Source organism: Pan troglodytes, chromosome 14, assembly GCF_028858775.2.
Source record: "Pan troglodytes isolate AG18354 chromosome 14, NHGRI_mPanTro3-v2.0_pri, whole genome shotgun sequence".
NCBI classification, from domain to species: Eukaryota; Metazoa; Chordata; class Mammalia; order Primates; family Hominidae; genus Pan; species Pan troglodytes.
This window is the reverse complement of record NC_072412.2, coordinates 116,567,070-116,591,645: the sequence shown is the minus strand read 5'-3', so window position 1 is coordinate 116,591,645 and position 24,576 is coordinate 116,567,070. Positions and strand designations below refer to the sequence as shown.

The following is a 24,576-nucleotide window of genomic DNA, read 5'->3' as shown; positions in this document are numbered from 1 at the left end:
AGAGGGTCCTGGGATCCCCGATTTATAGCCAGTCAGTCAGAAGTTTCAGAGCCTGGACTTGCCACTGGTGTCTGAGGCAGGCTGTCTTGAGGACTAAGCCTCAACCTGTGGGATCTGAGGTTACCTCCAAGTAGATAGTGTTAGAACTGAATTAGAGGGACCCAGCTGGTATCCACTGCTTGCTATGTGAAGAAACCAACCCCACCACATTAGGTCACAGAAGTCTTCTGCATTGATGGCTGCTGAGGTGTGAGAGGAGAGGAAGAACAGGGTTTGAGAGATTTTCCTAAACAGCTGAACACGTGGAGGTGCCTAGAGAGTGGCACACCTCTCTCCCATGCCCTGTCCTGTGCACCTCTTCATCTGTAGTCTTTGTAACGTCCTTTGTAATAAACTAGCAAACATAAGAGATTTCCTGAGTTCTATGAGCGGCTCCATGGGATCTCTGCTTTATAATTGGTCAGTCAGAAGACAAGTGAACAACCTGGGGTTTGCGATTGGCACTGGAAGTGGAGGCAGTCTTGTGGGACTGAGCCTTCATTCCGTGGGGTCTGACGCTATCTCCGGTAGACTCAGCACTGACTGGGCTGGAGGACTCCCAGCTGGCATTTGCTGCGGAACAGATTGATTGCTTAGTATATGGGGGGAAAAATGCACACATTTGGCCATAGAAGTCTTCTGTGTTGATTGTGGGGTGAGAGCAGAGGAAAAGCAGTCTGTTTTTTTCCCTGCACAAGCCTAAGTCCAAATGGGAACAGTCACTTATTCACCGAACAAATTCTTAGCACCTATCGTGAGCCATGCATTGATCTAGGTACTGAGGATACAGCAGTGAACAATTCAGAAACAGCCACTATCCCCCTGGGCACTGTTCCAGTGGGGAGATAGACGAGCCCATAAACAAATGAAGATGAAATTGGATGCATTTGGCACTCCTGGGCAATGACAAAAAGCAAAGGCAAGCTAGAGATAATACAAACAAAAAGGGTGTGTGGATGGAGGCCATTTTAGATTGGGGGATTCACCTAGAAAGACTGTGAAGAGTATGTGTGTGTTTATGTATCTGTGTGTATATGTGTGTATATGTATGTGTGTGTATGGGTGTTATATGTGTGGGTGTGTATATATGAGTGTGTGTATATATGAGTATGTGCACACATGCACACAGGGCATGTTAATGTTGTCAAGGTCTTATGTTTGATTGCTGTAAATAAAGGCTAGATGGTATCAATTATGTGCTGCCAATCTCCTTTATAAGTAGGCATATGAATACATGTCAAAATTTTGATGACCATAGGGAAGAGATTTCTACATTTATTTTCAATTGCCATGTCTAATCTTTGGAGAACAATTCAAATTATTAAATCATTAATTGATCTTTTCAAAAATGTTTACTTCCTAACTTTATAGTCACTTTCAAATTTTAAAGAAGTAAACTAATAAATGCTTTGAGGCATAAGCAAAACTATTGTAATGAGGTTATCTATCACCACTTTAGCATATAACTAAAGGATTTCTGTTAGAAGCCAAAACATTTTTAAACTCAGAATGAATAATCCGAAAGATTATCCTACCACAATCTTTGCTCTGTAATTTGCCACTGAACAGATTAGACTAGTTGCATATATGCTTTTTATCTGCTCTTCATTTAAACAGAAGAGCTAGTTTTATAGGCAACACACAAATGTATCTTGACAAGATAAACTAACAAATTATAATATTCTGAGATGTATGGTATAAAAATGCCAAGGCAGTAAGATATTTTATATGGTAAACATTTAAATTTTTAAAATTCTTAGCAAAACAATAAAAGAAATAAAATAGCAAGAGCGGCCGGGCTCGGTGGCTCACACCTGCAATCCCATCACTTTGGGAGGCCGAGGCGGGTGGATCACGAGGTCAGGAGTTCCAGACCAGCCTGGAACTCTGGTGAAACCCCATCTCTACTAAAAATACAAAAATTAGCTGGGCGTGGTGGCACACGCCTGTAGTCTCAGCTACTCGGGAGGCTGAGGCAAGAAAATCACTTGAACATAGGAGGCGGAGGTTGCAGTGAGCCAAGATCGCGCCACTGCACTCCAGCCTGGGTGACAGAGCGAGACTCCATCACAAAATGAATAAATAAATAAATAAATAAATAGCAAGAGTGCTGAATGAATCCACAGAGATATTCCAAAAAGCAGTAACTGTGTTATTTATATTTTACTGACCTTCAAATTCAAGGATGTCAATTTTTTAGGGTATTAGAGTGTTTAAGTAAACATTAGAAACAAATGTGAACATTTTCTAACTTGAAAACAAGAGTGCTTAATTCTACCTTTCCCCTACTTGTTTTGCACCTGTTTGAAGCACTGATCCTTTCTTGCTCTGGTAAGTTTATCTTAAAATCTCACCACCCTCCTATTTACCTAACACTGAATCAACTTGATCTGTTTGCTTCAGTCAGTTCTTAGGGGTCAGAAACAATGTTAGCTACAAAAAGGCATACGGATGTGACTTCTGTAGTTAGTTTAGTAATGCATGAGAGAAAATGTGGTTTTCTTACATAATACTGCCTTTCCTTCCAAAAGTAATTAGAAACTTTCCTCCAGATTTTGAAAGTACTTTCCAAGTTAATAATTTAGAATCCTGCTGAATTCGTATAGCCCTCTATTTTTGCCTGTCTTTGCATTTCAACATAAATACAAATGTAGGGAATAAAAAGATACATATTTTCTCACCCTTTGCTAGGTTTATGCCTGAGGCTCCTATAAGACAGATTAAGAAGAAGAAAGCAGACAAGTGTATTTAATATAATTTGTATGTGACATGGGAGTCTTCAGAAATAAAGACCCAAAGAAATAGGGAAACATGTTTTTTATGCTAGGTTTGATGAAGAGTGGACAGTCTCGGGGAAGCATAGCTGGACAAAGGGAGCGTGATCTAACGGTAGTAACCTGGGAGGCATAGGGTGGCTTAGTAAGGCCGGTGTGTTCAGATTATTCTCTGTGTCTCTGTGTCTTCAGAGATAAGAATGTTTCTTTTCTTTGGGTATAGGGTGTGTACTTCTTGAATGAGGGTCTCATGACCTGCTTTAGGGTAGAAGAGCAGAGTAAGATGAGAGAGACCTTCCTGCTTCTGCTGTTTTCTCAAATGTCAAAGTGCCATGCTTTGGGTTATTGTGTCCTGAACCCCTTTATGAGACACAAATAAAATATATACATAAAATAAAAGTTGGATATCATTCTCTGCACTATTGCACTAACAGTTCATATCTTTTTTATATCAAAAAGTAAAATCACAGATGCTAGACTGAGGCAGCTTTTAATGACACCACACCAGAAATAGCAAAGCCCAGATGCCATCTGAAAGTTTCCCTTTCATGTTGAGGTTGAAAATCATCCAAGCCCAGTGGCAGCTGGGCAGGGAGGCAGTGCAGTGCTCAGCCATGGTCGGTATTCAAAGAGCTTCCAGGAAGGATGACAGGAGAAAGCCTTCGCAAGTGGAGTGAGCTCTGATGGGCCATCAACAGAGAGACTGAGAAGCCCCTGAGACTGGCAGGAGCCCAATGCAAGGAAGTCCCTGAGGAACAGCTCTGGACAGAGACAGCCAAGAGGGAGATGCACCCCTTCCAATGGATCCAATGGGCATTCACCAGCTCCCAGGCAGGAGGAACTGGAGGTCGAGGTGAATTCAGGCTTCGGGTCACTACAGAAAGTGCAGCTCTCACACCAGCGCCATGCCCAGCCCATGCATTTCTTGTGTTTGCAAAAAGCCAGGTCAAAGAAAAGCCCTGAGTCCTGTTCCAACTTGGGTTTCCCTTAACCAGGGCCCATGGACAGAGAGTGCAGCAGGGGGCAGGAAGGTGGAGTTGGGAGGGGGTCTGTGAATTTGGGATAAAAAATAATCTCATGTTTATTTTCAGTAATTTTTATTTGAAATTTAGCTCTTCCTTTAATTATAAATGCAACTAACAAACCACGGTACCCGTACCTTTGTCACCAACAGAAACCATATATTTCACATGTTTAGCTGTTGCAGGTGTTTTGAAATAGCCACTAATCCTTATTTAATGTGTTAATAAAATAAGCCCACACACTACCACAGCACTAATTTGATATTAAGTTTGGAAATGCTGGATAGAGCAAAGTTAAGCGGAGTTCTTTCTAAGGGAATTTCTTGGAGCCTGCACTACTGCACAGAGGAGTGTGAGTGTGGAGGGGAGATGAGTGTGTAGAGCTGGTGTGGAAGGAGGTAGCACTCTGAACTCAGCCCCCTCTCATCACCTCAATTTTAGAACAAACTTTGCAGTTCCCCACGTGACCCTGGGGGTTGCTGCAGAGAATCAGAGGTTGGGTAGGCCGTGGTCCTCAAGTTTCACTGCACGGCAAACATACCATGGGGCTCTGAGAATCCTCATGCCTACATCAGTCCACATTAAAACTCCTGCAAGGCCCCCAAGAGCATCCAAACAGACATGCAGTGTGAGAGCCGCAGGGCTCTACTTAAACATAGTGACTCCATGGTGAACAGGAGCGCTTAAATTTAGCAGAGAGAGAGAAGCAAGCCTCAGAAAAGGATCCTGGAAGTTGAATCTCATGGTCAGACCAATGACTTGGTCTAAGAGGCCCTCCTGACCCACAGAAACTTCATGTTTTATTTTTGAGTAAAGGAAGTAGCATTTCTTTAGATAGATGTTCAATAAAATTGTCTTAGTCCATTCCTGCTGCTATAACAGAATGCCACAGACTGGGTAATTTAGAAAGAACAGAAATTTATTTTGAACAGTTCTGGAGGCTGGGAAGTTCAAGATCAAGGTTTTGGCAGATTCAGTGGTGAGGACCGCTCTCTGCTTCCAACATGTTTTCCTGTTGCTGCATCCTCACCTGGCGGAAGAGGTGGAAGCAGCAAACAGCTCCCTCACACATCTTTTGTAAGGTCACTAATTCCATTCTTAAGAGCTCCATGCTCGTGACTTAATCACCTCCTAAAGACCCCACCTCTTAATACTACCTGATATGTTTTTGCTGTGTCCCTACCCAAATCTCACCTTGAATTTTAGCTCCCATAATCCCCACGTGTCATGGGAGGGACCTGGTGGGAGGTAATTCAATCATAGGGGTGAGTTTTTCCCATGCTGTTCTCATGATAGTGACTAAGTCTCATGAGATCTGATGGTTTTATAAAGGGCAGTTCCCCTCCACACGCTTGCTTGCCTGCCACCATGTAAGATGTGCCTTTGCTCCTCCTTTACATTCCACAATGATTGTGAGGCCTCCCCAGCAATGTGGAACTGTGAGTCCATTAAACCTCTTTTTCTTTATAAATTACCCAGTCTTGGGTATTTCCTCATAGCACTACGAAAATGAGTTAATACACTACCCCACTGGAAATTAAGTTCCAACACATGAATTTTGTAGAGACAGATTCAGACCTAACGTTTCTATCAAGTTAATGGTTACCAACCACACAAATTGCTATTTAAAATGGATTGTACACTTGAGGAAATAAGATATTTCAATCCAAGATACCACCCACATTAGCCATATTGAGGAACAACTAACCTACATAGGAACTGAAAGGATAAAATTCTCAAGCTTTAATTATGTAAAGATCAAACATAACAATTATCTTTAACTACTAACTTCCTATGGTAAATACATTATTTTGAGTAAATTGAAGAAAAACTTCACTAAAATTAATCAAGACTAAATAAAAGCTTAGAAATGTAGAGCCTGTCAGAAACTGAAACAGCAGAGAATTGCAAATAAATAAGAGAAAGGCTATAGACATTTTAGGCACAGAAGATATTCAAATGTTATCCAATGTTCTTTTTAGATTAATGTAACAATGGACAACATACTGAACACTTCCTATTTGTCTGGCTCAATCCTCACACATACACAAAATCCTATGAGATAAGCACTACCATGTGCACATCTGGAAGATGTGGAAGGGAAGGCCCAGGGAGGTGAAGGTATTTGTCCAGGATTCAGGAACTAAAGCCAAGAGTCAGACTCAAATCATCTGACTTCAGAACCCAAGCTCTAAACAGCTACCTCACAGAGATAAAGCAGTCAGATGAGTTATAACAAGATAAACTGGTAGGTGATATAAACCCACTGGCATTGCAATACTAAACATATCAGGCCCACAGCAATGAACACAATATGCTTTATGTCAAGAAAGATTAATTTTAACTCTATCAATCATGATGCATTTTTGAAAAATCCCACAAGTGAAACTAGTGAGGCAAACAATAGCAGTTGAAGTAAAAGGTGTCACTTGAGCAAAAGACATTACCAGATAAAATGATGAGCAATCTTGAACTTCCCAAAGCTCTACCTAAACTCACATCCTAAGTGTCAGGATCAGTAATTGTAGAACCTTGAGAGAGAGAGAGAGAGGACAGACAAGGAGGAGAGGAGAGAGAGAGAGGAGAGGAGAGAGAGAGAATGCTAATGTAGGAATATTTCAGGAATGTAAGTGAAGAGTATTTAGAAAATCTTTGTACAATTTTCACAACCTTTGTGAAAGTCTGAAATTATCCAAATAAGTATTTTAACTAATAAAGTTATGACTTTACAGATGAAGCAAGACTAAGGTATTTAAATGAGAATTTGAAGCGCTTATCTTAAATATATTGAATAGATATGAACATTTATATCGTGGTTTATCTTTAAATAACTGAAACCTGCAAGTTTGTCTTACGTTTTCACATGTGTTAAACAATGTGTTATAAGAGTTCAAATGATCATAATAAGAGTGTGCACACCAACACATGGCCCAGACATCACTGAAGAAGAAGGCTACGTGGGCGTGCTGTTTTCAGGACAAGTGGAAGAGTGCGCACAGCTGGGTTAAGGTGATCAATAGAGCAGAGCACACAGCATGCAGAAAAGAATGTGGGACTAGGCGTGGTGGAGGGGAAAGGGATGGGAATAGACCTATGGAGATCACACCTCACAAGTCTAGGATGAGACCAGAAGCATTTGGACATCAATCAAGATTTTGACACCAATGTTCAGCCAATAATAGTAGCCTCTGAGCTCTCATGGCATACTCCTCAGAGGAGCATGCAAGGTTGTTTCATTCCCCAATTGCTCCACGAAAGTGAGTAAAGTTCTATTTCCCGATTCAGAGTTGCAGCTCATGTGTCTTGAGGCAAACAACAAGGGAAATTGTCATACAGAGGTGTATGCTGCACAGAGATACAGTGTGCATTGTAGGGTTGGAAAACATTTCCTCCACCCTCTTTTGCTCAGTGGCTGGAGTCTGTGAACAAAACTGACAAAAGTCAGATTAACAGGAGAAAAGGCATAAAAATAGTATTAATATTTTTAATTTTGTGTGCACAAGGGCTTCACAAAAAAAAGAAGTAAAAAAATTAAAAAAAAAAACAAAGAAGCAGTTAGGCTTAAGAGATTACATACCATTTTAACAAAAGGCAATACATTTTAAAGAAGTGACTAGACAAAGGAGAGGGGTTTTAGGCTTCTAGGGGTGGTAACTTGTGGGAAAGTGACTAGCAAATATATCAGGAAACTACTGAAAGTAAGGGTTATTTTAGTAAGGTCTTTTTATACTGACTCATCTTGGTGCCGGCTCTCCATATGTGGTGATAAGGGTAGCTCTCTTCATCCCGGTTCAGGAGAGGGAAAAATTCGTGTCATTTTCACAAAGACAAGTTTATGCATTGCTTTTAGGCACAAAAGAAAGGGTAGAGAATTTTTCCTGCATCTGTTGATTCTCAATTGCCTTCAGCTCAAAACAATCCTTATGCCAAGGAGGGTTTTTTTGGAGTGGCATGTTCTGGACCCCTCAGCACATTTCCACTCATGCCTGAAACTCTAGGTTCTTTATCCCTAAATGATTGCATTGGCCCATTTTTGGCATGAGTTTGATTTTGGAATAAAATTAGTTCTTAGCTCCTCACTAAAGTGAAATTGTATGGCTCTTCCTCCCCATTTGCTTAATAGTATCTTCACCACAAAGCTTCAGTTCAATGACCATGTCAGCCATCTTCAAGAGCTGAAATTAGATGTACCTAGTAAAAATCAATAGAAACAAAATCAAAAGTAAAAGACCAGTGTCTTAGTCTGTTTTTGCTGCTGTAATAGAATACTATAGACTAGGTAATTTATAAAGAAGAGAGATTTGTGTGTCTCAGGGTCCTGTAGGCTGGAAGGTCCAAGACTGTAGGGCCACAGGTGGTGAGGGCCTTCTTGCTACATCCTAACATGGCAGAAGGCATCACATGGTGAGGCAGGGTGCAAGACACAGAGAGAAAGGGGGCTGAATTCCCGAGATAACAAACTTACTCCTATGATAATGGCATTAATTTATTCATGAAGGCAGAGCCCTCATGACCTAATTAACTCTTAAAGGTCCCATCTCTTAATACCATCACAAAGACAATTAAACTTTAACATGAGTTTTGGAGAGGACATTCAAACCATAGCAGCCAGATTATTTTTACAGACCTCTTCGTGTAAGACAAGTTTGCATTGAAGTCCTGGACTACCTGGAGACTCCAGAACAGCTCTGCGTTTCAGTCTCAGGTACACAAAGGCAATGAAGCAAATTTTATAAGCAGAGATCAATGATGAGACCTATTAAAATGGAGTCATTTGGTCTATTCACTTCAAGAGCTACTGGATTTTCAAAAATAGAAAATTCCAAATTGGTTGTTAAATGTTCAATTTCAAATTGAAAAAAATTCTGCATTTGCAATTATGTCTCAGTTACCTCTCATTGCTTCCAGTTATCATATTAATTCATTTCAATGTGATTTTAATGCATTGCTTTCTCAATTAGCCAGTAAGATGTGTAAGGAAGAATTGGGTAACATAAGTAATGTTTCTCGAAAGATATTAGATGTTTTGTATCTAGCTCTGATGATTGCTCTCTTAGTACTTAATTAGTACTTAATTCTCTTGAAGCTGTTCTTTTTTTCTTTTTAAATTTTAAGCTGCATCACAATATGTTTTGTGTATTATATTCAGTTTTGTCAAAACTATTTGTTAACATTTTTATTGAATTTCTTATTTTTATTTAACAAGAAGGGGCCAATACAAAACAAAGCCCAGAAAAATCAAATTGAGTTCAGTTAACACACTAGTACTGATTTGTCTGGGCAAGTCATGGCTTTCTTAAAGAGCTCTGCAACTTCATGTAACTTGTTTTAAAACTGAGTGTATGAGTCCATTTTCATGCTACTGATAAAGACATACCAGAGCTGGGTAATTTATACAGAAAAAGAGGTTTAATGGACTCACAGTTCCATGTGGCTTGGGAGGCCTCACAATGATGGTGGAAGGCAAGGAGGAGCAAGTCCTGTCTTACATGGCTGGTGACAGGCAAAGAGAGAGAGCTCATGCAGGGAAACGCCCCTTCATAAAACCATTAGATCTCATGAGACTTATTCACTACCACAAGAACAGCATGGGAAAGACCTGCCCCCATGATTTGATTACCTCCCACTGAGTCCCTCCCACAACATGTGGGAATTCAATATGAGATTTTGGTGGGGACACAGCCAAACCGTATCACTGAGCTTCTAAACTCATTAACTGTTGAAAATAAAAGGGAGATGTCAAAGGCTTTTATTTTATTGCATATAGAAATTTAAAATTAATCCGATTTCCTGTAACAGCAACATAGTAACCTGATCTCAGAAAACATATTCTATGAGAAGACAAGGAAAATAAATGAATGAACAAAGGAATGAAGTATGTATGAATGTATGAATGTTTAGATGGACACAGAAAACTTTTAGGAGATGTTCTTACTCAGGCAAATCTTCCACTGTTGCTTCCCCAGAATAGAGAGCATTCCCTATTTTGCTCTCTTCATTTTTGTTGCCAACAATTAGAATTACTAGTAGAGAGATCTCTGACCATTGAGGTCAAGGTTGATGAGTCCAAGAAGATGTCATGCACTGAAGTGGCCTTGGTCTGGTCAGCAGCAGGTCTTCCTAGATACCATTTGTGGATTCTCCCTAGGCAGGAAGGACCATTGGCCACAACCCTGCTGTGGCACTCCATGATGGATCTAGGTCCTTCTGTCTTTTAAAACAGCAACATAATGTCTCCAGGATTCATCTGAAAAGCACTAGAACTTCGTGATTCTGACACAGTTAATCACTCCCAGTATCTCTATTCAATATTTTCTAAAGATAAAAGTTAAAAAAGACAATTATACAGATTACAGAGACCAGAGTAAGAAAGGCTTGGAGAAAAAAGAGAAACTTAGAGTGCCAACAACAATATAACGTAAACAGACCAGCAAATAATAATGCAATTTCCCAGCTAATAGGATTGCTTAACAGCTGAATACATTCACACGCCTGATTAAACAGTAACAACATACACTTATAAAGAAAGACTGTAAGTTGTAATATGTCTTTTCAAGAAGCAGCATATTAACCACTGTTTATACTTCTCTAATTACATTCCTTTAAGTTTTTCATTTAGAAAACAGTTTACATTTTAATAGCCAGCATCACTTCTGTTTTTAAAACAATTGGTCACATTTATATTGCCAAATTAAGGATATACAGGATATTTTCATAAGAAAAAAACAAGTGCAGGTGTGCTTTGAAAATGATCTTTAACTGAGGAGTCTGGTTACGTAAAGATGAATGGTCTAATGATCTCATCTCTTCCCAGGGGTTTGAAACCCTCTATTTTTTCTTATCATGTTTTTCGGGAGCAGAAATTTGTTCTATGAACTTAGAAATTCAAAAAATGTGACATTATTACAGTACCTTCTTTGTTCCACCCTCTTTCCCCAACTCCATTTCTTTAGGCCATAGAAAATGAGGCAGCCTACACAACCCAGTCCTCAAACTCTTGCTTAGAATAGGGTACAGGAATGTGAGGAGAAAACAAATATGACTTAAAGAAGATTGGAAGAGGACCAAATGGTCATTCACTGTTTATCATAATAACATCTGAGAGACATGCCCAAATACAAGCAAAGTGAAAACAAATACACGGAATAGCACAAACTTATTAAAACAATAGCAATCAAAGAAAAAGAATACCAGGCAAAAGGCCAACCAAAACAACAACACAGAGGAAACACAACACAAAAGACAGAGGAAAGTCCTCTCAATTCTTCATGGGATGGAAAAACTGACACACATTACAAAAAAGCCCAAAGATGAACAAAACACAATAGAATTGATGTAGAGGGGCATAATTAAATTGAGGATCTAACAATATTACAATAGAGAATAGAAACAAGAAATAATATAGGTATTTCTAGAAATTAAATGACTTGCATGGTCAAAAACAAGATGAATAGAAGTGAAAAAGACAAAGGAGTAACATTAGTCAGTGAAAAGCTATTAGACATTGAAGACAGACAATGAAAGTCCAATATAAGAAAAACCAGTGTCCCTGAGTCAAGAACCAAACAGATACCTGATGGTACACGCAAAGATTAAGATAAGAGAAGTTCTTGAAACTAAAAGTTTAAATTTGCATATCAAACATACCTTTTTTTCTGTGAAACTTAATGGGGAATAAAAACATCAAGATAAATCCTAATTATGCTATTGAACTTCAAGATAAGGAAATAATACTTCACATGTTCAAACAGCAAAGTAAATCTCACACAGCAGAGAACGGTAATCACATTGGCCTCAGACTTCTCCACAGCAATATTCAGTATTTCTCTAAAATTTATAAGGAGGTATATGGAAACTTTTTGCTCAATTTTTCTGTTAACTTAAAACTACTCCAAAAAATAAAATATTATTTTTAAGAAATTCTGAGGAAAAGACAGCCTGAGCCAAGTGTATCATTCCCAATCATTTCATTGTTAGAATATAAACTCAACAGACCTGAATTCTCAAGCATCAGTGAAGTCACAGATTATAATATCCATGCGTTCATTTTAAGGGAAATGAAAATGTAATAATAAAACATAAAGCCCAGCTATTTGAAATTGAATCAAACAAGAATTTCGAGGTGAAAAATAATGTTTAAAGTGGGAAAGTCTTTTCATACCCCCATATCAGCAATAAAAAAATAGGGTCAAAGATCCCTGGTGGTCAAGCCATCCTTAGGGTCCTGACCTGGTCTCAGGAGGCACTGTTGTACGTTCAGGACCACTTCTTTCTCCCTCTCTACCATGGAGCTGAGATTTGAGGGCTGTTCACCCGGGACCCCAATCCTGGCCCAGTCTAAACCAGGTGCCCCACTCTGAGCCCTGGACATAGGAGTCAGTCCAGGGGTGAGATAGGATCCAGGGGAGTCAACCAGAGTGACTCCTTTGGGGTTTGTCACTGTGCTGATGAAGAAAGCTCTAGAAAGTCTAGGAAATCAAGCTGGGAGGATGATAACATGGAAATGCAGCCATGTTCTCCTCTTGTGATGAAAGTCTCACTGCCAGGGGGAGATCGGGGCTGATGCTGAGAAAGAAGGTTTGAGGGAAAGGATGCTGAAACCTGGGTCATCTGTCTCCTGTTCTTCACCACCCTGGAACTTTGAGGGTGGGAGAGAGTGGAAGGGGACATGGGGCCACGGGCCTCTGTTCTTCAAGGCTCTATTCCTCAAGGGGCCTTTAAGAGGTGATTAGACCCTCTGGATCTGTTGGTTCTGGCACTTGCTCTGTAACTCAACGACCTCTCCAACATCCTTCAAATACACCTCTTTCCATGGGAGCAGATTTTGTTGGCTTTTGACTACTGGCACTTAGAGTTCTAATTAGTGTCTACCCCTTCAGTCCTCAGAGTCCTCAGGATGGAGGAAGTCACCATAAAAAGCAATGGGAGAGAGGATCTCTGTTACCTTAAGACTCCCACCAAACTCCTCCCTCCTACCCAGTCATAGACTGGATAGAAACTCTGCTCAGCCCAGGCAAGATGCCAGCAGCTCCCTTCCTGGTCATGATGTCACAGGTCCTGACATTCCACACTGTCCTGGAGACCAAGGCTGGGACACTTAAGACTTTTATAAAGTCCTTCTCCCTCAGCTGGAGGGAGCATGGCATTGAGCCAAGGAGACGGGACCCTCTGCTTTGTCCTCCTGCTGTGCTGCTGGCAAGAAGTGAAGACCTGGCCAATAAGAATGAATTCAGGTAGAGTCCCAAGTAGATGGTTGGGCAAACAGAAAACCATGGGTCTGAATCAGGCAGGTGACAGTCTCTTCTCCCATGAGTCCTTCTCTGCTGTGGTTTGAATGTGTCCCCTCAAAAATTCAGGTATTTAAACTGATAGTGATAACATTAAAAGGTGGGACCTTTAAGAGGTGATTGGTCAAAAGGGTGCTCCCTCATGAATGGGATTAAGGCCCTTATGGAAGAGGCTTTGTGCAGCATTTGTCTCTCTTGACTTTCACCATGTGAGGACACAGGGTTCCTCCTCTCCAGAGGACTCAGCAACAAGGCGCCATCGTGGATGCTTACAGCAGCCTTTGCAAGACACCAAACAAGCCAGTGGCTTGATCTTGGACTTCCCAGCCTCCAGAAGTATGTGAAATAAATTTATGTCCTTTTAAAATTACCCAGTCTCGGGTATTTTTGTTATAGCAGAACAAATAGATGAAGACATCATCCTTGCCTATCTCCCTGAATTTTTTACCACTGGACATTTATTCCTTGGGCAATGGAGGAATTTAAGAAGTTTTTCTGTATTTGAAGCCCTTTATAATTTCAGAACTCCATACATACATTATATATTTTAACTTTTTGTTACTTTATGGAAATGTTCTAACTTGCAGGAAGTCAAGGAAGAATACCATGAACACCCACATATTCATCCTTCAGTTTCAATAATTGTGCACATTTTTCCATCTTGCTTTTTCTACACACACACACACACTTTTGTCATTATCAGGAATATTTTAGCACTGCCCCAGGTGTCTTATCACCTCATGTAAAATGTTTTCTTGCTAACAGATTAAAGCACTGTTTTTAATGTATCCACAATGACATAATCACACTAACAAAATTAACAAAAATCCTTATAGCAGCTAATACCCAGTCCATATTTTAATTTCTCCCCCATCTCTGTCCCTTTGCAGACATACAAAGTCCCTATACAACCATGAACTCTGAGAACTGCATCACACATGGCTTGGGGCCCCCAATGGATCCCCTGATGTAGTTGGGGTAAGACTTCCCTCATAAGGGGTTTATTCAACATTTCTCTCTGGTCTGGAAGTACCCATTTTCCTTCTGAATTCTCTTTAGCGCCTATTTTTATTAGTTTTTCTTTTTCAGTGGAAGAGAAAATGGGGATTACTGTAAGAGGAGGGAGACAGGGAGTTAAGTGAAAAATAGACATTTCAGAAGACACAGCAGCCTTCTTAGCTACCTGATCTGCTAGGTTATTTCTTTGACTTTCAAAAGAAAGGCTTTTCTAGTGGCTGGGAACATGGACAATAGCTATTTCTTCCGGCAACTGAAGATTATTCAATACTTGAGTGATCAGCTCCTTGTGAACAAGGCCTTGACCTTTACTATTAATGAGACCTCGTCCAGTCCAAATTTTCCCAAACATATGGGCCACTCCAAAGGCATACCTGGAATCTGTATAGATGGTTCCTTCCTGGTTCTGTTACTTTAAGGCTTGGCTGAGTGCAAACAGCTCACGTGTTTGAGCAGACCAACTGTTGGGCAATTTTCCTGATTCTATTTCTACAAGAGTTTCTCCATCAATCACTGAATACCCATTTTGTCTTTTTCCCTCAATCACCCAGGAGGAACCATCTATGAATAAGTGCCGTCCAGTCCAGAAGGGGGTTTCTCCTATGTCTGGTCTAAAAAATCTAAACATGTGTGTTCCCTCCTTAGATTTGGATTCCCTGTTAGGAAACCTGCTGGATTGAGTGAATTATCAGTGGTCAATGTTAAATCATCCTTTTCTAACAGAATGTCCTCATACTTTAAGATTCTTGAGTCAGTAAGCCATCTCCCTGCTCTCTGGTTTAAGATAGTTCTAACTCGGTGAGGCATGCTTACTGTCAATTTTCCTCCAAAGGTTAACTTTCTGCTTTCCTCGACTAGTATTGCTGTAACCATGATAGACTGGATGCGTTGAGGCCATCCACAAGTGACTGGGTCTAAGACCTTTGATAGGAAGGCTACAGGCTGCTGTGGCAGTATCCGATTAATCCTAAAAATTTCCTGAGTTCTCGTTAGTTTGAGGCAAGGGTAGGGACACGATTCCCTCGATTCATTCAGGCCCTATTCTTCGCTTGCCTGCACTTATCGAGGGCCTAAATATTTAACTTCGGGCTCTACATACTGAAGCTTTCTTTTTGAGACTTGTAGCCCCTCAAACTGCAGATGGTTAAGAATATGTGTAGAGAAGTCAGTTACCTTCTCTACATCTTCACCAGGTATAAGAATGTCATCCACATACTGAAGAAGGCATATTTGTTCTGGGATGACAACTTTTTCTAGTACTTGTTCTAAAATTTGGCCAAAAAGATTAGGGGAATCTGTGAACCCTTGAGGCAAGACCATCCATCGATATTGTTGTTTCCGCCCTGAGTGGGGATCCTCCCATTCAAAATATATCTCGGCTATTTTCAGCCAGGGGACATGCCCAAAAAGCATCCTTCAAATCTATTACAGTAAACCATTGATGATTATATGGAATCTTGCTAAGAATGGTGTACGGACTGGGGACAACCGGGTGGGTAGTCTGGACTATTTGGTTGATAGATCTAAGGTCCTGTACTAGCCGGTATGACCCGTCTGTTCTTGACTGGCAGTATTGGGGTGTTATATGGAGACATACAGGGCTTGAGAAACCTGTCCTTAATAAGGCCTTTGATTATAGGTTTCAACCCTATCCTACCTTCTAGGGGAATAGGGTATTGCTTCCTTCTTACTACTTCTCCCGGAGTTTTTAGCATGATGTGGATCAGAGGGACTTGGAGTTTCCCTCAGTTTCCTTCTTTGGGCCAGACATTAGGATTAATATATTTTTCATCTGCATTGGTGAGTAGGTGTCATGAAGTGAGGAATCCTCTTGGGCTGACTTGTAGACCTATGCCCAACTTTAACATTAAATCCCTCCCCAGTAAATTAGTTCCTGCTTCAGGGATTAACAAGAACTAAATATGAGCTGAGTGATCCTCGTATCTAACTTCTGTGCTTTCTAAAATTTTTGCTCTAAACCCTTCCCCTTTTACCCTGGAGACTAAAAGTTCCTCTGAGGAGGAGACAACATTAGACGAGGGGAAACAAACAGAGGAGTGAGCAGCCCCTGAATCAACTAAAAAAGTGATAAGCTCATGTTTAGGTCCCACCTCCAAACTTATCAAGGGCTCCTGGTGGGACTCAAGATAAAAGAGACAGAGCCCCTGACCCCCCTATTCTTCCTCGAAAGTCATGAGTGGAAGGGATTCTTTCTCCTTTCTTAGTTCAGGACATCCTCTCTTGAAGTGGCCTGTTCTTCCACATCTATAGCGCCTATCTTGTCCTTCCTTCCTCTTAGTTCTGGGATTCTTTAACTTTGCTCCCCCATACTCTTTAGGGGGCCTGGTAAACTTGGACCTGGTCCTCCAGATGGAGGCTGGGGTCCTTTAAAATAGGGTTTGGACCCTTTATAGTTTCTGGCTCCCTGGAAACTCTGTCTAGAAGTACCTGGGTTTGGAGCCATCTGTTGGAAGGTGGAAAACATAAGTTTTGTCTTTTGTTTCTGTTTTTCTTCATCCCTTTTCACATATACTTTCTGAGCTTCCCTGAGGAGCTCACTTAGCAGATGGTCTTCCCAATTGTCTATCTTTTGTAACTTTTTGGAAGTGTCTGGCCAACTTTTAGTGACAAACTGGAATTTCAACATTCCTTGCCCAAAGGGATCATCCAAATTGAGGCCTGCATATTGCCTCATTTGCTCCCTCAGTCTGTCTAGGAATCTCATAGGCCCTTCATCCTTTTCTTGTTGTATAACAAATGCTTTAGAAAGATTTTGGGTTCAGGGTACTGATTCCCAAATTCCTTTTATTATCCTCTCCCTTAGGTCCTGCATATTTTCCCAGTGACCTGCATCATTATTGTCCCACTGAGGGTCTCGGGCAGGGAATTTCTGGTCTGCGGTAGGAAAGTTTTCACCAGGAGGGTGCTCACATTCCTAAACTACCATAGCAGCCCTGTGAATCCTACTCCTTCCTTCCCCTGAAAAGAGGATGCCCAAGATGGACATTACCTCCACCCAAGTGTATAACTGAGGTCCTAAGAATTGGTCAGTTTGGTCTGCCACTCCATAAGGGTCATCTAGTAGTGGTTTAAGCTCCTTTTTAAAATTCCAGACTTCTGAACTGGTTAAGGGAGCATTTACAAAGCCAATGGCCCTCCCCACCCCGTGGTACCTCTTTCAAAGGGAAGAGGGTCAGGGCTGACCTCTTAGGTACAGAGAGAAATGGGAAATTCTGAATATCTTTTTTACATTGTTCTACCTCATGCTAGAGTCCTTTTGGAGAGGGATATTTAGGTTGGGAGGGAACAGGCTGGTGGGACAGTAATTCCCAAGAGTCAGGGTTATAAGGAGGAGGGACAATGTGAGTAGAGGGGAAATTTGGAAAGGGATCTGAGGTGGCAATGGCTGTCTGAGGGGAAAGACTGAGGACACTGAATGGGGGAAGATAGTCTAGGGGATCCCACGCACTGGAGTCTTTAGGCATGAGAGCTGGCTCCTCTGACTTTTAATTTTGATGTGCTAGATTGGGTTCTTCCCTATTTGTTTTTAAGGGAAAAAGAAGGGCAGGTCCTTCCCTCCAACAAAGGGCATAGCCTAGTTCTTCTTGAGACACTGGACTTTTATCATTAACATATCAGATTAGAAGCTGACACATTACGTCCTCATTTGATCCAAACCTTGGCCAGAAGATTGAGGGTCTGAGGATGGGCCCCTGAGTCCAAATAAAACAGCAATATTTTATCATTTGTTGCTTTTTCCTATGTTTAATCCATTCATTATCCTTCCAGTATTTTAGCATGAGACCTAGGGGGCTATCTGGGGGGATATCTTTGTTACCATCTTTATCCTTCTTGCTCCCTGTCTTGCTTGGGGTATTTCCCATCTTGATGGTTTTGGGGTAGAGATCAAGGTTCAATTTCCCTTACTGGAAATTTCTCACCTTTTGGGGTGAGGCTCAATTGCCCCCACTGGAAATTTCTTGCCTTTTGTGGTGAGGTTCAATTTCCACCACTGGAAATTACTTGCCTTTTCTATTACTGGAGGTTTGTGTGAGGTTCAGTCCCCGCCAATGGGGATGTCTCACCTCTTTTTAACCTCTAAGCCACCCCGACCAAAGAGTACTTCACCACCCCCTGCCACGGCTTTCTTACCTTGCTCCCAACCACCAAGGAAATATTTTACCAGCTCCCATGGTGTCTTTTCCTTGGTCCATGCACACACTTGTGTGGCCCTTATGGAGGATCCTTTAAGCTAGGTTGCTGGCCAGTTTCTTTCCATGTAGCTGAGAGCTCGGGTTATTCTTCACACTGGGTGGGTCTTGATTTCTCACCCCTGAGGCCGCCACAGTGGGGTGGGATGCACCTCCTCACAAGAGAGAACCAGAGACCACCCCCAGAGGGGAATGTAATCCCGAATGAGCCCCCAAATTGTTATAAGTAAAGTTTTGGTGCCACAAAAGAAATAGCACTCGAATATAAAATTTTCTTTTTAATTCTCAGCAAGGCAAGGTACTTCTATAGAAGGGTATGCCCTTACAGATGGAGGACTGGTGAGTGCACACCTGGACAAAGGAGGGAAAGGGGTTCTTTTTCCTTATGCACGTGGTCCCTACTGCTTTGTCATTCCCCTATTGGCTAGGGTTAGACCGTACAGGCTAAACTAATTCTGATTGAGTAATTTAAAGAGAGTGACAGGGTGAGTGGTTTGGAGGGAAAAACGGTTATGAAATGAGTCAAGGTGGAGAATGAGTCAGGGTGGAGCAGGTAATCGGAATGAGTCAGGGTGGAGAATGAGTCAGGATGGAGTAGGTAATCAGAATGAGTCAAGGTGGAGAATGAGTCAGGGTGGAGTAGATAATCAGAAAAGGTTGCTTTACAAGGAAGTTAAGTTTAAAAGTAGAAGGCAAAGAATTGAACATACTGTCATATTAATTCTTTGAAGAGAAATTTATAACTCATATTTAACATCATGATTACACAGCATTCATCATTAAGATGAACCATGATGTTCATCTTAAACCGTGAGGCTGAAGTCAGAGGTGACACATGAAGGATATGGCAAAGCCACTCCACTTGACAATGAATTTCAAAAACCACACTGATGTTATAAAACCCAAATATTTTACTGCACATGCTTACTGGCTGACTTGCACAATACTTCCATTATAATTACGGGAAAGACACAAAATGAAAAGAATATTTTTAACAAAGCACTTGCACGATGCAGCCGTACCCATTCTTAATGATCATTAATGTCTCATCCAAAGAGAACCGTACTTTGTTTGTTTCATTTACTGAAGGTCAGCATACTGGGAAGCAATTGTCATTACATCTCAGACCTTTTTGTATATTTGTCCTCATTGTTCTGAGCCTTCATGTGCTCAGACTAGTTGATTGGTATGTAGATTGTCTGTCATTAAAGCCATTTGGAAATCAGCTTTGTCACTGGTTTAGTGTTGGAACTTCAGATCCTAGAAGACACCACTGGAAAGCTCTGTGCACTCGGAAAGGGAAGGTGCATGGCCCTGCTGAGCCCAACCTCGGGGCTGGAGGAAGAGACTGACCTTGACCTTGACCTTGAGCCTAAGCAATGCCCCAGGACACTGAGACACCACACCTCCAATAAAGAAAAACTGTGAATGGCAGAAAGAAGGAACCATTGTGTGGGGGCTAACAAGGAGAAAGAAGTGCTCAGAATCACCATTCACTGTCGGGGTCACTCAGCAGGGTCAGCTGCTGTCAGCCAGGCAGCCGAGGCTACAGGTCAGGAGGCCACATGTCCTGTGAATAACCCACATTCCAGACATCAGCATTTCACCCACATGACTCCACCTCTTATCTGCAAATGGGACCACCCTGAAATCACTTTGCTTATGAAGGAGGAGAAAGGGGGTGGCCCGTCTCTCTGAGTCCTGCCCCTCCTAAAACAGAGCCATGAAGCCAGGTCTTCATGATGCAGCCATAGCATTGCAAACTGTTTCCCATTTCCCCAGAACATGTTTCTAAGCTTCCAGGTCTTACCGGAAAGGGGTTGTAATCCAGATCCCACAAGAGAGTTCTTGGATCTCATGCAAGAAAGAATTTGAGGCAAATCCATAGAGTAAAGTGAAAGCAAGTTTATTAGGAAAGTAAAGGAATAAACAAATGGCTATTCCATAGACAGGGCAGCCCCAAGGGCTCCTGGTTGCCCATTTTTATGGTTATTTCTTGATTATATACTAAACAAGGGGTGGAGGGGTGGATTATTCAAACCTCCCCTTTTTAGACCATATATGGTAACTTTCTCATGTTGCCATGGCATTCGTGAACTGTCATGGTGCTGGTGGGAGTGTAGCAGTAAGGATGACCAGAGGTCACACTCGTCGCCATCTTGGTTTTGGTGGGTTTTGGCCATCTTCTTTGCTACAACCTGTTTTATCAGTAATGTCCTTACAACCTGGATCTTGTGCTGACCTCCTATCTCATCCTGTGACTTAGAATTTCTAATCTACTGGGAATGTACTCCAGCAGGTCTCAGCCTTATTTTACCAAGCCCTTACTCAAGATGGAGTTACTCTTGTTCAAACACCTCTGACATTTCCCTCCCTCTCTTTTATAGGAGAACCCTTAATCCTAAGGGTTGTAGAGGGTCAAAGACCATCTTTTGTAATTTTTTTAGGCTGAACAGGGGCAATGATATTCCTAACTATTGAGTTTCTTGCATTCAGGGTAGAGAAGAGTTTAATTGGAAAGCATTGGTGTGGCAAGGGCCATTCATAACTTTTGAGTTCCAGCAAAAGGTGATATCTGGAAGATTAATAAGTGTTTAATTTAAGAGAACAGTTGGTAAGCTTATTCTGCTTTTTACACAAAGAGTACAATGGCAATATATTTTACAACGGTAAAGCAAAATAAGTAAAATTATCCCAAGTAAACTAAATTAGAAGGCTTTTTATGAAATGGGCAATTGTTGAAACTGAGCTGATATGGGATTGCTAGCTGATTTTAAGACATGCCCCAAATTAGAATATTGATTTAGACTTTTACATTACCCATACATCTTGTTTCTTCTGAGCAGCAGTCAGAGATCACTCTGACTCCTTTCACAAAAGGAGATGTGCCCTCCTACTTTGCTTACCTCAAAACAGCTGGGTGAGCCTAGACATCCTTGGGACCAGGATGTTGTCTCGGCCTCTCAAGGGGTGATTCCAGGGACCAGGAGCGGGGGCTCAGCTCAGAGCTCCTGGGCAATCGTCCTCCATCCTCACAGCCACCCCGAGGATGAACATTTCCCCCCATTTTCCAGACAAGAAGCCCAAATCCCAGAGAACTTTCCCAGGGCCATCTCTCATGGCCTGCAGGAGGGACTGGAACTCAGGCAGGGCTCTGTCAGGCCTCTGAGCTGGAGCTAAGCCATTGTAACCCCTGTGACCTGCACGTATACATCCAGATGCCCAGCAGGAGCCAAGAAGTCTGGAGCAGCCAAGAAACCACAAAAGAAGTGAAACAGTCAGTTTCTGCCTTAACTGATTAACCAACCTTACGACATTCCAACATTATGACTTGTTCCTGCCCTACCCTAACTGATCAATCGACCCTGTGACATTCTTCTCCTGGACAATGGATCTCATGATCTCCCCACCATGCACCTTGTGACCCCCCTCTCCTGCTGACAACAGATAACTACCTTCAACTCTAACTTTCCACTGCCTACCCAAGTCCTATAAAGCTGCCCTTCTCCTATCTTCCTTTGCTGACTCTCTTTTCGGACTCAGCCCACTTGCACCCAAGTGAATAAACAGCCTTGTTGCTTACATAAAGCCTGTTTAGGTGGTCTTCTATATGGATACGCGTGACAGGCTCCTTCCTCTAGAGGGGGCTGGTGGGCACCCACAAAACGGTATCCATTTAAAGAGAAGCAAATGCAAATTCAATGAACATTGTTAAACTATAGGGCTTTTATTTCCCCCTAGGCTCAAGTTCTGGACTGCTGTCAAGTTAGTCAAGTTTTAAAAATATGGATGACGATATGACCACAGTATTTGGTAAGGAAGCCCCTCCTATCAACCTCTGGCCTGTACATGAAGGGGGCTGGATGGTTGTCTGTGGCTTTTTCCCAGATAACCTGGTACCAACTGCAGACAGTGGAGGGAACTGATTGGTTTGGGGCTAGAATCATATTCCAATGGCCCATAGCTTTACTGCTGACATCTAAGAGTCAAACTCTCAAGAAATTAAGGAAGACAGAATTTTAGACCATTACGCCTAAAAAGTGCCTGGGAGCCTTGCTTCTCAAAGTGAGGTCCAAGGACCCTCAGCATCTGCATCACCTGGTTTGGGGAGCTTGTTAGAAACGCCCAGCGGCAAGCCGGACCCAGCCCTCCAGCACCAGCACTGCATTCAACCTGATGCCACCGATTCCTGTGCACCTGAGAGGCCCATGGCTGAGCCGTCCCCTCCTCCACCACCTCAGCCCTGCCAGCCCCCTGGAAAGATGGTGGAAACTACGGACTCCCTGGCCTCACCCTGGGGATGCAGACCGTGCTGGTTTGGCTGAGCCTGGTGCCTCTGTGCTTCTCTAGGGCTCTGCAGGTGATGCTAAAGTACAGCCGGCTGAGAACCGCTGCCCTGGGCCAGGGCCGTCCAATAGAAACACAGCATGAGCTGAAGATGTGCTTTTCATTGTCTAGTGGCCACATTAAAAAGATGCAGATGAAACTCATTGCAATAACATTATTTCACGTAATGATTTCAACATGTGATCAGTGTCAAATTACTAATGAGATGTTTCAGTCTTTCCATCACGCTGGCTCTCCGCAGTTCGATGTGTCCTTTGCCTTCCCGGCCATTTCCACGTGGACAGCCACGCTCCAGTGTGTGAACATTTAGCCAGTGCCCGCAGTTCTGCTCTGACCTCTCATTTTACATGTGGGGAAACTGAGGCCTAGAGCGCTGGGACTCAGAGCGTGCAGTCCTGACCCCCACTCACATCGATGCCCTTGGGAAACAGTCACCTCCCAGGACTTCTCTGCCAGCATTGCCTCTGGAGTGGGGTCGGGGTAGAGGATGGGGCCACCTTCCACCCGGCAGGGCCTGGGATTGCGGCTGTGAAGGCTGCACGGCCTCGAACGGGGGCTCCCGTGGGAATGCAGGGCCCCCAGGTGCTGGGCCCTTTCTAGGAGCTGTTGCTGTCAGAAGTCAGGCTTTGCTCCCTTTCCACATCTGGGTGGGAGAGGCCTGGGAAAAGCTCTGCCTGCCTGCGTGTTTGATGGGTTACATGGATGGATGAGTGAGCGCTCCAGTGAATGAATGGATGTTCCCTTTCTCGCTCCTGCCGCCCCGTCCACTTTCTGGGTACTCAAGCGAACTGCCCCAGGCAGGAGTTAGACTCCCCAAGGTCAAGGAATGGCTGTGACTGGACTCACTTTCCTGGTGAATCTGGCGGTTGCCAGATTCTGAGAGTTTTAGTCCTGAGACCAGCACCTGCTCCAGCCAGTGTCTCAGCCACCCCCAGAGAAACAGTGGCCTCAGAAAAGGATTCCGGAAGAGGAAAGAGTGGCTGGCGTTTCTGATAGTTTTCCTGGGTCCTGACCAACTAAACCTAGAAGGAGGCGGCAGCTCTTACCCCCATCCACACCCCCAGATTTCTTCTAGGTAGAAAGCTGAAAGCATTGACAGTGAGAATTCAAATCCTGTGGAGGTCAGCGAAGCCCACCCAGGCAGGCCAGGCCGAGACTGTCTGTCCAGAGCTTGCCACGGCAGGGAAGTCACCACCATCATGTGCAATTTCAGAGCCTCCGGGTCACCATCACGTGCAATTTCAGAGCCTTCGAGTCAGGCAGGGGATGGGGCCTCACTAGGGCAAGGGAAGCCCAGGTCCCAAGGAGGCTTTGACCAGGGGCACTCGGGGTGGCTCATCAGACGGGCGGCAAAGGGTTAGTGAGGGAGCGTGTGTGGCTTTCTCTGGTTGGCTCCGAGTTGGAAGCGAAGACAAAAGCCATAGGAGCTGTCGGTGATGGATGCATTCCTGGCCCTCTGGGGCCGGCTGGTCCAGGGATTGCGCTTTGGCTGCCTGAGTCATTGCTAGAGGAGGTCTGACTTCTGGCAAGTCTGACTGTGGAGCAGGCCAGGCCCCCTGGACTGGCTGCTGCAGGTGTGGTTGGCTCTGTTTTGATGGTCGTGCTCGTCATTGTTTGTATTTCAGCCTCTCCTATCTCAAAAAGTTCAACCATCAGCAGTTAGACATGGTTTTAAAACAAAGAGCTTCCTAACCTTGTTCCACCTGCTGGCTTCATCTCGACCTAAAGCGTTTTTCTAGCCCTGACCAATCTCCTCGAGGGTAGGGAGGCCCGTGGAAGGGTCAAGGCAGGCTTTCACCCCGGGCAGCTCACCATGGGGTGGCTCGGCCTCCTGCCTCTCTTTGGCCCCCAAAGCCCTGACTGCTCTCCGAGCAGGAAC

At 42.9% G+C, this 24,576-nt stretch overlaps 1 long non-coding RNA gene across 2 annotated transcripts; it reads left to right on the top strand.

Moving 5' to 3' along the window:
• The first annotated feature begins 12,913 nt into the window (after positions 1-12,913).
• On the top strand, positions 12,914-22,836 carry LOC129136876 (uncharacterized). Of its 2 annotated transcripts, XR_010150571.1 has the most exons (4): positions 12,914-13,458; positions 14,013-14,100; positions 22,092-22,163; positions 22,701-22,836. It is a non-coding gene; the product is annotated as an uncharacterized LOC129136876 (long non-coding RNA). The 2 variants fall into 2 exon arrangements; XR_008538910.2 differs by lacking the exon at positions 14,013-14,100 and having other exon boundaries at positions 12,914-13,068.
• The last annotated feature ends 1,740 nt before the right edge of the window (positions 22,837-24,576 follow it).